The sequence below is a fragment of the Rhinoderma darwinii genome, chromosome 5 (assembly GCF_050947455.1).
Source record: "Rhinoderma darwinii isolate aRhiDar2 chromosome 5, aRhiDar2.hap1, whole genome shotgun sequence".
NCBI classification, from domain to species: Eukaryota; Metazoa; Chordata; class Amphibia; order Anura; family Rhinodermatidae; genus Rhinoderma; species Rhinoderma darwinii.
In genome coordinates, this window is record NC_134691.1 from 304,644,681 (window position 1) to 304,661,107 (window position 16,427).

Sequence of the window (16,427 nt, forward strand, 5' to 3'; positions counted from 1 at the left end):
CATACAGAGCATCAACAGAAAACACACATGAGGAAGTCAAAACCATGTAAAGCAAGCCAGGGTATACAAACAGATTAATCCAAAGTTGGGAGAGGAACCCCATCTATATGCTGTGCATTATTCTAGTACTGTGACATCAGTAAAGTGCCACCCATTAAACCATCTACCAGACAGACCGATAAATATAAAAACATTGGCGCATATTCAAACTATTTCAAGTCACTAATACACAAGACACATACTTTACCACCCTGCTACCCCCTCCCAAGTTAGGTCAAGTCAACACCTTGAACTTTTTGTCATGTTCCTTAAACCATTTCTAAACAATTTCTGCAGTATGACGAGGCGTATTATCCTACTGAAAGAGGCCGCTGCCATTAGGTAACAACGATGCCATGAAGGGGTGTACTTGGTCTGCAACAATGTTTAGATCGGTGGTAGGTGTCAAAGTAACATTCACCTGAATGCCAGAACCCAAAGTTTCCCAGCAGAACATTTCCCAGAACATCACACTGCCTCTGCCGGCTTGCTTTCTTCTCATAGTGCATTCTGGTATCATATCGTTCCTAGGCAAGCGACGCACATGCACCCGGCTGTCCACAAGATGTAATAGAACACATGATTCATCAGACCAGTTCTGATGTTTATTTCCCATTGTAGGTACTTTCGGCGGCATGGTTCTCATGGGCACTATGACCACACGCACATCAATAAGTCTTGGGGCCGATGACCCTATTGCTGGTTCGCCACTTGTCCTTCCTTGGACCACTTTTGGAAGGTATTAAAACTGCATACTGGGAACACCTCATAAAACCTGCCACTTTGGAGATGCTCTGACCCAATCGTCTAGCCATTACATTTGCCCTGGTCAAAGTCTCTCAGATCCTTACCCTTGCCCATTTTTCCTGCTTCCAACATAACTTCAAGAACTGATTGTTTAAATTGCTGCCTAAAGGACCTTTTAGACGAGTCGATTCCCGTTCGAATAATCATTAGATTGAGCAAAAGTGATCAATCAGCCTAGGTGTAAACACTACAAGCAATCGGACGATTAACGATATATCCTTCGTATATCGACAGTCGCATCGTTTTGAATGAGAGAAATACTATTGTTCGTCATCACTAAATGTGCAAGTTTAAACAGGTATCGTTCGTCTTGCACCAAATGCAGTAATTGGTTAGATGCCAGACAAGTGACCTAAACACCAATCGCAATAACGACTATTTCAATGATAATGGATGCAATTAAATAACGATAGTTCGCTATGGAATGACTCGCTAACGAATCGCTAATCGTTTGAGTGTTACAATTTCTTGGCTCGTCTAAAAGGTCCTTAAATATATCCTACTCCTTAGTTGGAGCCATTGTAATGAGATAATGAACGTCATTCACTTTACAATGGCAACATATACAGTGTACACTAACAATGCCATCATATACTGTACACATGAATAATGCTGATATATATATATATATATATATATATATATATATATATATACTAAACGCATGAATAATGCCAATGCAGTCATATACATTGCACACATGAATAATGGCATCATATATACTATACACATAAGTGTCCCTATATACTGCACACATAAATAATGCTGATATATACTGTGTACACTAACAATTCCATTATATATTCTGTACACAAATAATGCTGCTGTATATATAGTACTGTACTCATCAATAATGCCGCCATAAACTGTACGTATACATATATACAAAAATAATACCTCCATATACTATACATATAAATAATTCCTCTATATACTGCATATATAAATATTGTCATTATAGACTGTACATACAAATAATGTCATTATTCAGTAATACTGAGATATAAAAATCTCAAATCAACCCGCTAACACCTAGGACACATACCGCATGTGCACTATTCTCACCTAGACAAATGTCGCATTTGTGTCACCCGCACCTAGGACACATGCCATACACACATGCACACCTAGGTCACATGCTGCACACGCGTGACTCATGCCACACATGTGTCACTCAAACCTAGGACACATGCCACACATGCATCATTCACACCTAGGGCACATGCCGTACATGCCTCACCCAAACCTTGGACAAATGCTGCACATAAATCACTAATACTTAGGACACCTGCTAAACACAAGCTTCTCGCACATAGTGCACATACCACAAATGCGCCACTTACATCTAGGATACATGTTGCATATGCGTCACTCACACCTAGGGCACATGCCGCACATGCACCACTAACAACTAGGACACTTGCTGCACATGCTGCTTTTTGCCAGGTCAAGTAACTGAATAAAAGCTCAGAACACAGCAGCCATTCAAAAGTGCCTATCTCACTTTCTCTTTTCTAATTGGGTCTGAGAAATCTGCTGATGCCGCGCCACTCCCACGAAGCAAACCATAAGCTAACCAATGATAGGCTGGTGGGCACGCTCTTTCCTTCTTGTGATAGGAAGAACTGCTTGCTCTGCTGCTAGGTTCTTGCTCAATTATACAGGGAAAGGTGACCTCATTAATTTTCTCCCCCTTGCTGTCTCTCTGAGTGTCTGATCGGTGGCCGCAAACAGATAAGCTTGATCAGACGCTATGCGAACAGGCTTCAGAGCATAGCTATAATTAATAAGAACTATGCGTGTGGCAGCAAGCCGGCCCACTGTGCACCAGCCCATCTGGCACTTGCCAGAACTGCCAGATGGCCCTGGTAAAGTCCCTTGTAGTCAAGGGCAAGGGTTTACATGTTCCACTCTCAAGTTGCTCCTGAGGGTCCAGTTATTAGGAAATCGGGGCACTAGTCAGTTTCCCATTTCGCTGTCCCCTAAAACCAGAGTTGATTGGAAGAGTATTCAAAAATTAATTTGCAAACAGAAGCCAAATTTAAAAAAAAACATATATATTTTAGATACCAGAAACACTGAATCCACACAGATCTTTGCAAAAATTTAATTTCTAGTGCTGACATTTTATTTATTTTATTTAAATGTATTACTGAATTTTGACAAACATATTCTTATTTAATCTATTTTAAGTCAATGTGAAGTTTCCACAATATGATATTCTATTCAACAATCTGATAACTCTTGCATCTTCCATTTGTTTGTTTGTTTTCACGCCTGTAAGTTTGTCTAATGACGTTGTTCACAACAGTTCAGTGAACATGATCAACTCTTCTTGTCAGCGCTAGGCTTTACGTTTGTACTCAGATGAGTTACAATTGTTTCCTAAAGGCACAAGCAATTCCTTCCTTTAAGGCACATGTTACCTTGTTTAGAGAAGCCAAATAACAGCATTCATGTTACATCAACAAAAGAGAAACCACGCACCTGAATTTTGTGCAGGAGGCAAAAAAAAGAAAAATACAAAAAGGATCCAATTTCCTACGAGTGTATGGAATCACTGGGGTGGTAAATATAATGATGGAGCCTCATGTATTTTGGATTACTGACTATCCAGCTGCCCTTTCCCTAGATAATCTTATTCAGCACATTACATGTGGATCTGTAGGTACAGCAGCCAAACAAACATACTACAAAAAGGTGTTTAACATTCTGAAAATTCTAGAAGAAACTTGATTTAAAATGACTAAAATAACAACATACATCATAATACTAATGATTCCACATAGCGTGACATGTCTGTGCTTTAGAAAATATGAAAAAATCCTCACCCCCTATTTTTGTTATTTAAGTAAAGTAATTGCTAATGCCACTGGCACAGTTTTCTCATTTGGGAATACACCTCATATTTTAGCCCTCAAGGTTGCATTGGCACAGAAAATACAACACAAAAACTGTTTCAGCTGTATTGGGAAAAAAGTAAAGAATAAAAGACTAAGGCCTTTTGTTAGAAATGGAGGGTTCGGCTTAGTTTAGAACCTTATCCATATTTTATTTGGAGGGTGCATTCAGCTAGGGAAGAAGAATCGATTGTGCCTCCTCAGAGCTAAGCTTCAGCCTAGCTCGCATTAAACTGGAGAAAATCAAACAATGCAACAAGCTGTTATAATTAAATGCATTAGCCTCAGTCTAGTATAGTACTCTCAGCTCATTGCTAAACCATAATACCACTGTATTCAGGACAGATTTATGAAATGTGTTTGTCAGATTTCATAGTCACATCTTTTAAGAGAAGCGATGTTCTGAAAGAATTTTTGAAAAAAAATGTAATGCTCCGTTTTTCTTAAAAAAAATGTTTTAAGTCTATATAGTTGCATTTTATAAACCTGGCTAGAATTAAAAGTGATCAAATAGAGGCTACAATTATTCCAATACATGTATTTTCCCTTCTGAATTTCTCTATTTTCGGAGGAAATTGTGTTTGAATAGTAAATAATACCAATGGCAGAAAAAATAAAGATTTGGGGAATTGAACACAATAGACCCTGGCATGCATACATCTGCATAAGAAGACTAGGTTACATCGAACCATGACATATAAATGAGACCTTTCTGTTCATTTGCTTACAACTACCCAGAATCCATATCTGCAGCTGAAGTGGTAAACCCACCTTGAACAAAAAATGGCATTTTTAACAAGTGAAATGTAGATATGGAACATTTTAACTGTCAGAATATAAGTCAGGATGGAGTATTTCAAAAGCAGTCAAATGCTGAGGAGGATTTCACATACTTTGTGTGACTGTTTCGAGTAGTCATCAGGCCATTTTGTTGGTCGCAGGCAAATTTAACATTTACCTCTGTTTTGCTATGCATACTTTTAGCCCTATCGTAATATATGTAAACCTACCTGGCATGACTGCACTAATGCCAGCAGAAGGGACGTATACGTGGAGGTATTAACAACTCTATGGTAGAGTTTTATTGGTCATTTTGTTGTGAGACTGGCTCATCTCACTTCAAAAAGAAGGACGCTAAAGGGGCAAAACCCCAACTTGTAAGCTATCAACATTAACAATTACGGCTTTCTTGGGATATCCTAATTCTAAGGGCTCACGTACAGAGGCAGGGAGTCTGTACGGCAGTGCATGAAGGCTGTATGGCTCCTAAGTAAAGAGCCACACAGCCTCTGTGTACTACTACATACCTCCAAACATATGGAGTCCAATGCAGCATGCCACGATTTTACAACATACGGAAATTAGACAGAAAACCCCTCTGTATGCCTTTTTGTGAAATTAAAAGTAGGTACAGGACCTTTTGGATCTCCTAATGCAACCTCTGCTCCCCCTATAGTTATGCCAAAGTAGGATAATTAATCTGTGAGGGATCAACGTGAGAGCAAGTATTAATCAAGAGATCTATTTTTGTGCAGTAGACCAATATACGGATATTTACAGGATCAAATCACTACAACTGGAGGTTGTTCTTTAAAGAATTTAAAAAAAACGACTCCAACCAAAATTGTACCGGCCAAAAATTTTTTAGCAGAAGGCAACCCTAACTAGAGCTGACTTTAAATCCAATCACCAAATTTTTCACAAATAACTTATTCAACCTTATCGATCATATGTCCTATGTACAACAACAGCAAAGATTATCATTCAATTAAAAGTGGACTTGCACAAATTCTGTAAAGATAGAGGAATCATTTCCTCCGGTGGGTCCAAGAAACCCTGGTGCGAGCTGATCATGGGAGTCTGTCTGATGGAAGTCCACATGATTAGCTAATATAAGCTGTGGAAGTGGCCAACAACTATACATTTTCTCTACAGTAACGCAGGATAGTCGAGAAGAAACAACTCGCTCTAGAAAATATTCACTTGATAAATGTCACAGATCCAACCTAGAATCACAAGATCAACGTGAAGCCCATCCTGGGACAACTTCTCGAGCCCTTTTTCTACAGCTATGTCATGGTTGCCATAGAGCAATACTTATTTAACTTTCTATACAACCAGTGTTTTTTTATCTTTTTAAAATTATCTTTGTACTTCTCCGGTCTAAGCATACTAAAGTACAGAATATGAGCTTTGCAATAATAACAAGCTTTCTAATATTGCTTGCAAATCAAAATCAGTATCACTAACTCTTATTTCAATAAACAAAAATTAGCTCATGAATATGGATATACGGGACAGGCAAAAGTTTAATTATTTCTCCTGTGAGAGGAGAATTATATCTGTGAAAAAAATTACCAGCTCTGAAAAGTCTATTTGAAATACACTGAGCAAGGATTAAACTATGTCCGACAGAGGCAACATTGTTCCGCAGACTTCAGAGATGGATTAGAGGGAGAAATCAAAGCAATTTAGTGATAAACCTCATTATTTTATCTTCAGACTGTGTGGTTTCCTTGAGTGATTAATTAGGAGTGATTCTAAATATTACACTGACAGCACAGGGCGGCGTGACAATATAATAAATATAGAGCGTATATATTCCTCTATTGTCATCTGTGTAGGCGCTATGCCATGAATGGTAATCTATATTACACATCAGTGGGTCTTCGTAAAGGAAAACTCAACTTACTGATCTAAATTTTTACAGCAATTGTATGGATTAGGCTGATATTAGGTGCCAGACTCAGCTGTAAGTTTAAATGTGAGAGAGGTTGCATAAAAACGTTACAGCCCATACGAGTAAATTATGTAACCATGACGTGCTGGTAGCCCCAAGTTGTAATTGTCTGGGCAAGCCAAATCATCATTCATGCCATACAACATGTTGCATCTATTTTGCACATTTGGGGCTACACATGGCTGAAGTCATTGTTTAGCTCTAGCCGTATACTGGTGAACACTGTCATGTACATCTACCTCTTTTCAAAGGGCGAGAATAGTCCTGATCCAAAGGAGGATTCAAGTTAGGTGCCAATGAAACGGCCCTTACATACAAAAAGTAATTTTTATTTCTCCATCTGGATAACTAATAGTGAGTAATATTCTAATTTACTTTCTAGTAAATAGACATCATCGTTTTATACATCGGCAGGTGTATTTTTCAGTGGAATTTTATCAGCTGATCAAAGATGTAGACAAGATCGTAATTATTATTAATGGGGCTGTATATCCCTTTTTAAACAGAAGCTGGCCCAGCGATCAGATGATTGCTGGGTGACCGGCTTCTCTAATCCCTGGTGGGTACCTGCTATTGTTTGGGGAGGCTGCCTCTGGCCAGTGTTTACCCTTGCAGTGCCCACTGAAGGGGAAATGTAGAATTGGCCGAAATTAATAAATGGACGATAGTGTCACTTTTGGACAGACTGGGTCTTCCAAAGTAAGTGCTTTCCGCTCTGGCTGATAGACAAGAGACCCCAAACCCCCCCCCCCCACCTCCTCTATGGCATCTATATGCCCTAGTAGGGCATATGAAAAGGGGTTGTCTTTATGAGACAACCCGTTTTACTGGGTTTTCTTCATTAAAAAGGGTTTTTCAACTTTTACAAATAAGGTTCTATAAGCATAAAATAATAAACTTTTCTATATGACTAAGTCTCCACATTTCCCAGTGGAACAGTTAACAATGCTACATGATGCCACTGTGGATGAAACACCTTCACATGGGATTGTCAAGGAGAAATGGGGCATGCAAAAGACTGGTGGCACATAACCTGCAGAGTATCAGTAAGGTGAGTATATCAAAAAGTTTATTATTTGATATTTAATGCCCATAGGAACTTATTTGAAAAAATTGAAAACCCTCTTTAAAGTGCACCTCCAACTTTCAAACTTTCAAATAAATGGAATTGCTTTAAATCTAGTGTGGAGATACGGAAAACTAAAAGCTGAAATGGCATCATGATTGGTAGGGAGCTGCAGAGCTCGTTCTAGCTAGTAATGGGGATCCCAGCTCTTTGAAGATGGTTAGAAATAGAGGAATACAGTAACGGTTCGTGGATGAATTTGCATCAGATATGTGGTCAGTGAAATGCTTTGTTTGAAGACATGGGTAAATGGAGTCATGGCTAACATATTACACTCTGTTACAGGAAATGTATATTCTTCTAAAAATTCAATGACATTATGACAATTAACCATTTTTATCCTTTAGATGTTTCTTCAAGGTCCAGTAAAATGTGGTCACATTAGTGCCCAGATCCTTTCTCTAGATCTTTAATATATAAAGTTACTTTTTTTTTTTTTACCTTGTTGAAACCGAAAGGCACTTGGGGCCTGTGCTTCACGGTGAGTTCAGTACTCTTGCTAGCAAGTGACAGTAACTTCCAAGGAAGGAGTCAGGTTGGAATTTTTATGCTAGACATACTGTACATGACTCTGGGCAAGGAATTTTTCTCTTGCCTTTGGGCACTGAAACATTGACATTAATTTGTAGCCTGTCACTGCAGGGACTGAGCCTAAAATATTCTATACATAACATAAAACGTATAGACCTTTATACAATGAGCTATTTTCCATTGGAATGAAATGATAGAATCAAGTTTATTATCATTCCCGTGTTTTTGCTTTGTCTGTAGAGTACTGTTTTTTTTATTTTGTGATTAATTATATTACAATGAGATGATAGCAAAAACTGCTCAGGTAAAGCTTCATAAATATCTGCTGCTTCATCATCTCTGTAGAATAGAAAGTGCAATCTGAGGAATAAATTAATGTTGCTGGCATATAATTCACTATATTAATTAGACATTTGTTGCCTAAGATTTACTCATAAGAAAAATATGCTAATCTTAAGTCAGAGAAATGTTTCTATAAAAAACGGATACAATCTATACGGTCACTAATATTTTTATATTATTTCCAGATATCTTTTTTTAGCTGGTTGCATTTGCGTAGATCTCTATAATGTACTATGTGTGAAAAAAAGGACTGTGGCTTTTACATTGCAGCATGGCCAATAGATACCTTTATGGTGATATCATATACACTACCGTTCAAAAGTTTGGGGTCACCCAGACAATTTTGTGTTTTCCATGAAAAGTCAAGTCACTGACAAGGTTAGAAATAATGATTTTTATGTGAAATAATAATTTTCTCCTTCAAACTTTGCTTTCGTCAAAGAATGCTCTTTTTGCCGCAATTACAGCATTGCAGACCTTTGGCATTCTAGCTGTTAATTTGCTGAGGTAATCGGGAGAAATTTCACCCCATGCTTCCAGAAGCCCCTCCCACAAGTTGGATTGGCTTGATGGGCACTTCTTGCGTACCATACGGTCAAGCTGCTCCCACAACAGCTCTATGGGGTTGAGATCTGGTGACTGCGCTGGCCACTCCATTACAGATATAATACCAGCTGCCTGCTTCTTCCCTAAATAGTTCTTGCATAATTTGGAGGTGTGCTTTGGGTCATTGTCCTGTTGTAGGATGAAATTGGCTCTAATCAAGCGCTGTCCACAGGGTATGGCATGGCGTTGCAAAATGGAGTGATAGCCTTCCTTATTCAAAATCCCTTTTACCTTGTACAAATCTCCCACTTTACCAGCACCAAAGCAACCCCAGACCATCACATTACCTCTACCATGCTTGACAGATGGCGTAAGGCACTCTTCCAGCATCTTTTCAGTTGTTCTGCATCTCACAAATGTTCTTCTGTGTGATCCAAACACCTCAAACTTCGATTCGTCTGTCCATAACACTTTTTTCCAATCTTCCTCTGTCCAATGTCTGTGTGCTTTTGCCCATATTAATCTTTTCCTTTTATTAGCCAGTCTCAGATATGGCTTTTTCTTTGCCACTCTGCCCTGAAGGCCAGCATCCCGGAGTCGCCTCTTCACTGTAGACGTTGACACTGGCGTTTTGCGGGTACTATTTAATGAACCTGCCAGTTAGGACCTGTGAGGCGTCTATTTCTCAAACTAGAGACTCTAATGTACTTGTCTTGTTGCTCAGTTGTGCAGCGGGGCCTCCCACTTCTCTTTCTACTCTGGTTAGAGCCTGTTTTTTGCTGTCCTCTGAAGGGAGTAGTACACACCGTTGTAGGAAATCTTCAGTTTCTTGGCAATTTCTCGCATGGAATAGCCTTCATGTCTAAGAACAAGAATAGACCGTCGAGTTTCACATGAAAGCTCTCTTTTTCTAGCCATTTGGAGAGTTTAATTGAACCCACAAATGTAATGCTCCAGATTCTCAACTAGCTCAAAGGAAGGTCAGTTTTATAGCTCATCCAAACAGCAAAACTGTATACAGCGGTGCTAACATAATTGCACATGGGTTTTCAAGTGTTTTCTAATCATCTATTAGCCTTCTAACACAGTTAGCAAACACAATGTACCATTAGAACACTGGAGTGATGGTTGCTGGAAATGGGTCTCTATACACCTATGTAGATATTGCATTAAAAACCAGACGTTTGCAGCTAGAATAGTCATTTACCACATTAACAATGTATAGAGTGTACTTCTGATTAATTTAATGTTATCTTCATTGAAATAAACTGTGCTTTTCTTTAAAAAATAAGTACATTTCTAAGTGACCCTAAACTTTTGAACGGTAGTGTATGTCAAGCTGTAAGGATCGGATTCCTGCAATACCAGGGGAAAGAACCAATCTGGATGGCACAATTCACTTATAGGAAACCCCCTTCCCCACGACTGTGGTTCGGGTCAGGGTACTCGGCTGGGCCCAGGACTTTGGTACCCTAAACTAACTTGAGTGTTTGGCCACCCAGGATAGCATCTAGCCTAGTTGGAACCAGAATACATTGGTATCATTTAGAGGAACTGCTGTTAGGGGCAATGACACAAAGAAAAATACAGCTGAATGAAGGTAGATAAACTGTGCGATGACGTTGTAGGTAGTCGTAGTCAGTGGTGGTGTTGGAAAGACAGATGCCATGGAGTAATAAGAAGAGTCGTCAGACAAGTCAAGGTCAGGCAGAACTGGTATGTGGTACTGGGGAGTAGACAGTAGCGGAGTCGGACAGCATAGAAGTTAATGAAAACCCCAAATAATAGCATTCGTTAAACGGCTCTGAAAAACTATCCATATGAGGATTGTATTTTTTTATTTTTTTATTTAAGATTCATTTCTAACAATATGTATGGACGTAAAAAACAGATCCAAAATGGATCCAATACGAATCTAACACCGGTTTAAAACAAAGACCTGTAATACCAACTCTCTATGGATAAAAATACGCCCATTTACAACTACATTTCTGGATATGATATCATATATGATAGGATATGACATTATTTTTTACGGTCATGTGAATAAGGCCCTAAAGAAAACTCACAATCCAAAACAGTGGAATAAACACTCTAACTGGCAACAAGGCTAGTGAAAAGTACCTTTCAATACAGAGCCCTTGACTTTGCTGAATCGCAATGCACACCACCCGGCATCCCTGCCCGCCGTGACGGGCTGCTTAAATAGGGGGGATACAGGTAAGTTTATTACATAAGCCAATTCTTTAGAAGGAACGTATTTAAAGGAACACAAAGCCTAAAAGTACAAAGCCTAAAGTACTAATAAAGGTAGAGTAAAATATAAAAGGGTGCTTTAATTCAATCCTGTTGTAAAGAGATTACTAAATACATAGCAGTATGTGCCAAATGGCCTATTTATTGGCAGGAAACTTCTTTGATTTCTTAAAAAAAAATTAAAAAATTCTAGCTTACAATTTTTAGAGGCCTTTTTGGAATTTGAGGTTTTATTGTATGTCATATAGACTACTGTTCAGAGTGTGGAATCATAATGAGGACAATTACATGGCTAATAACTATTTCTGTTTGAAAAAAACCAATATATTAAAACACTTTTGGTTCCAGACCTGTATATTTTAACTTGCTGTGGTTTTGCCGGAATGTTTATCAAATGATGGCAAAGATGTAAAAGTTTTGCCGTAACTTTCCTAAAAACTCGACAAAAAATAGCGGTTATGCAAAAATAATCGCAATACCCCAGTGTTTTTGCCTCAATATTCAAAAAATTACAGTAAAGGGACCAAGGCACCACAGTGGAGAATTGTTAAAACTGGTAGGAGTGTGAATGTAGTGTGTGTGTGTAATGTCCGTGGCTGCGGGCTGTCAGCTCCAACATCCCCCTGACAGCCGCAGCCACGAGTCGGCAAGCGCTGGCCCCAGCCTCCTCCTCAGGAGACGCAAGCGCTCGCATCCACTCACCTCTGCCGGATCACATAGGGTGCGCGCGTGCGCTCGTGCCCGCTCTTAAAGGGGCAGCGCGTGCACCGGACCTCATGGAAGAACTTTACCCGTGAGTACCCTGGACTATAAGAGGGATCCAGCCCCCTAGTTCTATGCCTGAGCATTGTTGTTTTCCCTATAGTTTGTCTTTGTGATGGCCTCCTAGTGTGCTTCCTGTTCCAGACCCTGTCCCTGTACCTATACCTGTTTCCAGTTCCTGTTCCTAGCAATCCATACCTTCCTGGTCTAGCACCGAGCTGTGCCAAAGTCGTGCCGTCTGATCTGCTTCACCTCGCCTGACGTCTGCCTGCTACCTAAGTCCCAGCCGAGCCTGCCCTGCTGCTGTCTGAGCTGCCACAGAGACCATTTTATAATTTGTCCTGTGGTCAAGATGGCCGAACACTGGTCCAAGAATGGGAACGGCTATGTATACATGTACTGTGTTCCTGAGACCTACTCCCAGACCACCTCCAGCCTGGATCTTTCTGAAGATATCATGTACGCTTTTGGAATTCCCTTTCACTCCAATTATAGAAATCAGTTTCCTATGGAAGAACAAAATCTTTCCTTACAAGTTATTTATCCAACACATCTTTCACCTGCACGGCTTGCCGCAGCATATTGTGTCTGATCGGGGGGGGTTCAGTTTACCTCGAGGTTCTGGAGAGCCCTCTGCGGACTTCTTGGTGTGAAGTTGGACTTTTCTTCTGCCTACCATCCTCAGTCTAATGGTCAGGTCGAGAGCATGAACCAGATTTTGGAGAACTACCTACGCCACTTCATCTCCAAGCAGCATGATGACTGGGTGCAGCTGCTCCCATGGGCGGAGTTCTCCTACAATAATCACACCAGCGAGTCTACTAGGAATACACCGTTCTGCATTGTCTACGGCCAGCACTCACGAATTCCTCTCCCAGTGCCTGATACTTCCGAGGTACCTGCAGCTGATTCCACGTTTAGAGACTTTTTGCAGATCTGGCAGCAGACTCGATCCTCCATCCTAATGGCAGTGGACCGCATGAAATGGAAGGCTGACACAAGGAGAAGAGAGCCTCCTCGGTTTCTTCCTGTCACTAAGGTCTGGCTGTCATCCAGGAATATCCGACTGAGGGTGCCGTCATGTAAATTTGCCCCCAGGTTCCTCGGACCATTCGAGGTCCTGCAGCAGATCAACCCTGTCGCCTACAAGCTTCGGCTGCCTCCTACCATCAGGATTCCCAACTCCTTCCATGTCTCCTTCCTGAAACCAGTGATCCTGAACCCCTATTCCAAGACTCCCAGCCCTGCAGTTGCCTCCAGCGGCCCCTCGGACATCTTTGAGGTCAAGGAGATCTTGGACACCAAGAGAGTGAGATGAAAGACTTTTTATTTGGTGGATTGGAGGGGGTTTGGTCCTGAAGAGAGGTCCTGGGAGCCAGAGGAGAACCTCAATGCCCCTACTTTTCTGAAGAAGTTTCTCTCTCGCACTGGTCCCAAGAAGAGGGGGCGTAAGAGGGGGGGATACTGTAATGTCTGTGGCTGCGAGCTCTAACATCCCCCTGACAGCCGCAGCCACGAGTCGGCAAGCCCTTGCCCGGCCTCCTCCTCAGGAGACCCCAGCGCTCGCATCCACTCACCTCTGCCGGATCCCATAGGGTGCGTGTGCACACTCGTGCCCGCTCTTAAAGGGGCATCGCGCACACCGGACCTCATGGACAAACTTGAAGGCTGCAAGATTCCTTCCTTTTGTTTATCGAGAGAGAGAGAGAGAGAGAGAGAGAGAGAGAGAGAGAGAGAGAGAGAGAGAGAGAGAGAGAGAGAGAGAGAGAGAGAGAGAGAGAGAGAGAGAGAGACAGGCTGGCAATATGGCAGCGTGAGCTGCAACAATCTTTCGTTTTGATTTCAGTTTAGGGTCTGGTCTGGGGCCTGAATCTATTTTGGAGTTTGGGGGTATGAATTTATATTGGGAGGTAAAAGTTAGTAGATATAGGAGATAATGATATTCCTTGGTTACATTTTTCCAATTTTTAATTCATATCTAGAATAGAAAATGAAGTCTGAGAGGTGCGGACTGAGTTAGTTGCACTGTGTGGAGTTAAAAATGGGAGCCACAAGAAATATACTGGTACGAAAGTCTTTATTACGGCTTGCCCACACGTAGCGTCCGGAATTGCGGATGTAAAAAATGCAGCAGAATACAGTGCCAGCAAAGTGGATGAGATTGAACAAATCTTATCCACACGCTGTGTTAATACGGAGTGGAAAAAACTCTCAGAAATTGACCTGCGGTGTGGAATTTGATTTCACAGCATGTCAATTGTCTTTGTGTAATAGCTGCATATTTGCTGCGGGTTTTCCCCATTGAATTCAAAGTGAGGTAAAACCTGCAACAAATAGCAGTTGTTAAGTTTTTTTTGTGGCGGGTTCGTAGCGATTCTGCCGCAAAAAATGCAACTCTGAATAAAAGAATACACTATACTTACCTAGGAGTCTCTGTTTCTTCCGCCAAGCCGGCCTCCTCGGATGACACTTCAACCGCTTGTGACAGCAGCAGCCAATCAGAGGCCGTAGTGGCGTTCACATGGATGAAACGTCATCCCAGGAGGCCGGCCTGGAAGACGTCAGACGTCATGACGCTTCATCCCATCTGACCACCACCTCAGCCAATCACAGGCTGCAGCAGTTTCCTGGGATGAAACGCCTTATAATAGAAAGAACCTTAAAAGAAGTTATTCAGAATTTTTTTTTTTGTGTCAGCCGTATGTGGCCTTTAGTCAAGTTCCCTCTTTGCCCGTATACCCCTCCCCACGTTTTATGGAGCACATGGCGTTGAATAGACCTGCCATTGTATAGTGACAGATTTATTACTGTTAGCGGACAGGTACGGATAAAGAGGCAATGTACAGGCTAAGCCGTGGTTGTACTGTTTACATGCGGCCACAGCCAGTGAAGGGGGCCACAACAACAAAAATAAGCAGTAGAATTTTAAATACAAGTCAATTACAATTTATTTGACCCTGGACAAACTTTTTTAAATGTACCTCCAATTTGGTGCCACACAAGCAAATATATAGTAAATTATATGCAAATCCCTAACACCCTCTCAGTTATGACATCACTCCTGCACGAAGCAGGAGAATATAAGGCAACCGAAGAACATCAGCAAAGAAAAATACAATTCTGCATATTAGAGGCTTCTAACAAACTAGAAACCACCATTAACATTGTTATAAAACAGTTTTTGACCCCTTGGAGAGCTGCAGAGAAACCATGAAGAATTTGATTTCACCACAACTCCCTTGTTCTAGATGCAGATTGTCCTTTCTTGTAAGCAGGAGGGATTCCGCTAGTGAACGAATATTTGAGAAGTGCAGATATTGCAATTCCATAATGTATTCTAAAGCAGAACATTTCAATTTTGAATGTTCTACTCCATATGTAAATACCATACATAAGATACGATGGCTACGATTATTAGGATTGTACCACTAATGGCTATTTATACAAGAGGTCTGATATACAGATAGTTTGGGGGAGAATATATCTTATGTAATCAAGTCCTCCTGGGGCAGACACCAATAAACTACATGCAAGTCTTAAATACATTTCTAATCAATCTCAAAGCTTTACATCAATCCTGTGAACATTAGCCTGGACCACATGTGCAAAATTTACGTTTAGAAAAACTATTACTCTAAACAGCATGATGTCAGGGAAAGGAAATTGCAATATTTTACCTGTCAATTCCTATTTCTTAGTTTATTGCTTATCATGTGAAACCTTAATTTGATAAAATGGGCTCATTTACATACCAAATTAGCACCCTGCATGGGATTCCTAGCGTAATACACTTCTGCATTATCTTTCAAATTGACTCTGATGTGTTACCAAGTGGGAAGGGTTGCAATTTTACTTTGCAATGTGCAGAAATACATTTAAAGCCATACAGAACCATTTTCAGCACAGACTGACCTCATTATTTATATTTCACAATTCTCCGAAAAAGCCTTAATCTTTCATTAAACCCATATTTGAGTATGTGGTAAATGGAATGGAGCAGAGCTCATTGTTTCTGTCTTAGATAATTAAATTAAGACAATACTTCACTTGCTGTGTAAATGATTTTTACCATTTTGAAGTTAAGGATGGAAGTGAATGCGCCGAAAGTAACCAGCAGATAGTCAGGTAATTGTAAATTACTTTTATTCACAGAACTGATTTCTATTTAAACACTTAAATGAAAATAAACATAATGTTAAATTGTGTTTGCCTCTTCACATGGTCCACGGACCCTCTGCTCAAGTGTTTCCGACTAATTAAGAAAATTATTATTTTTCCTTATGGTGCTTTAAAGATAAATTGTATTCCCGCCTGGTGCTTGTAATTCTCAATGCCGGAACACTCGAGACCTCAACTCCTTCATGTGAAAAGTCAACAC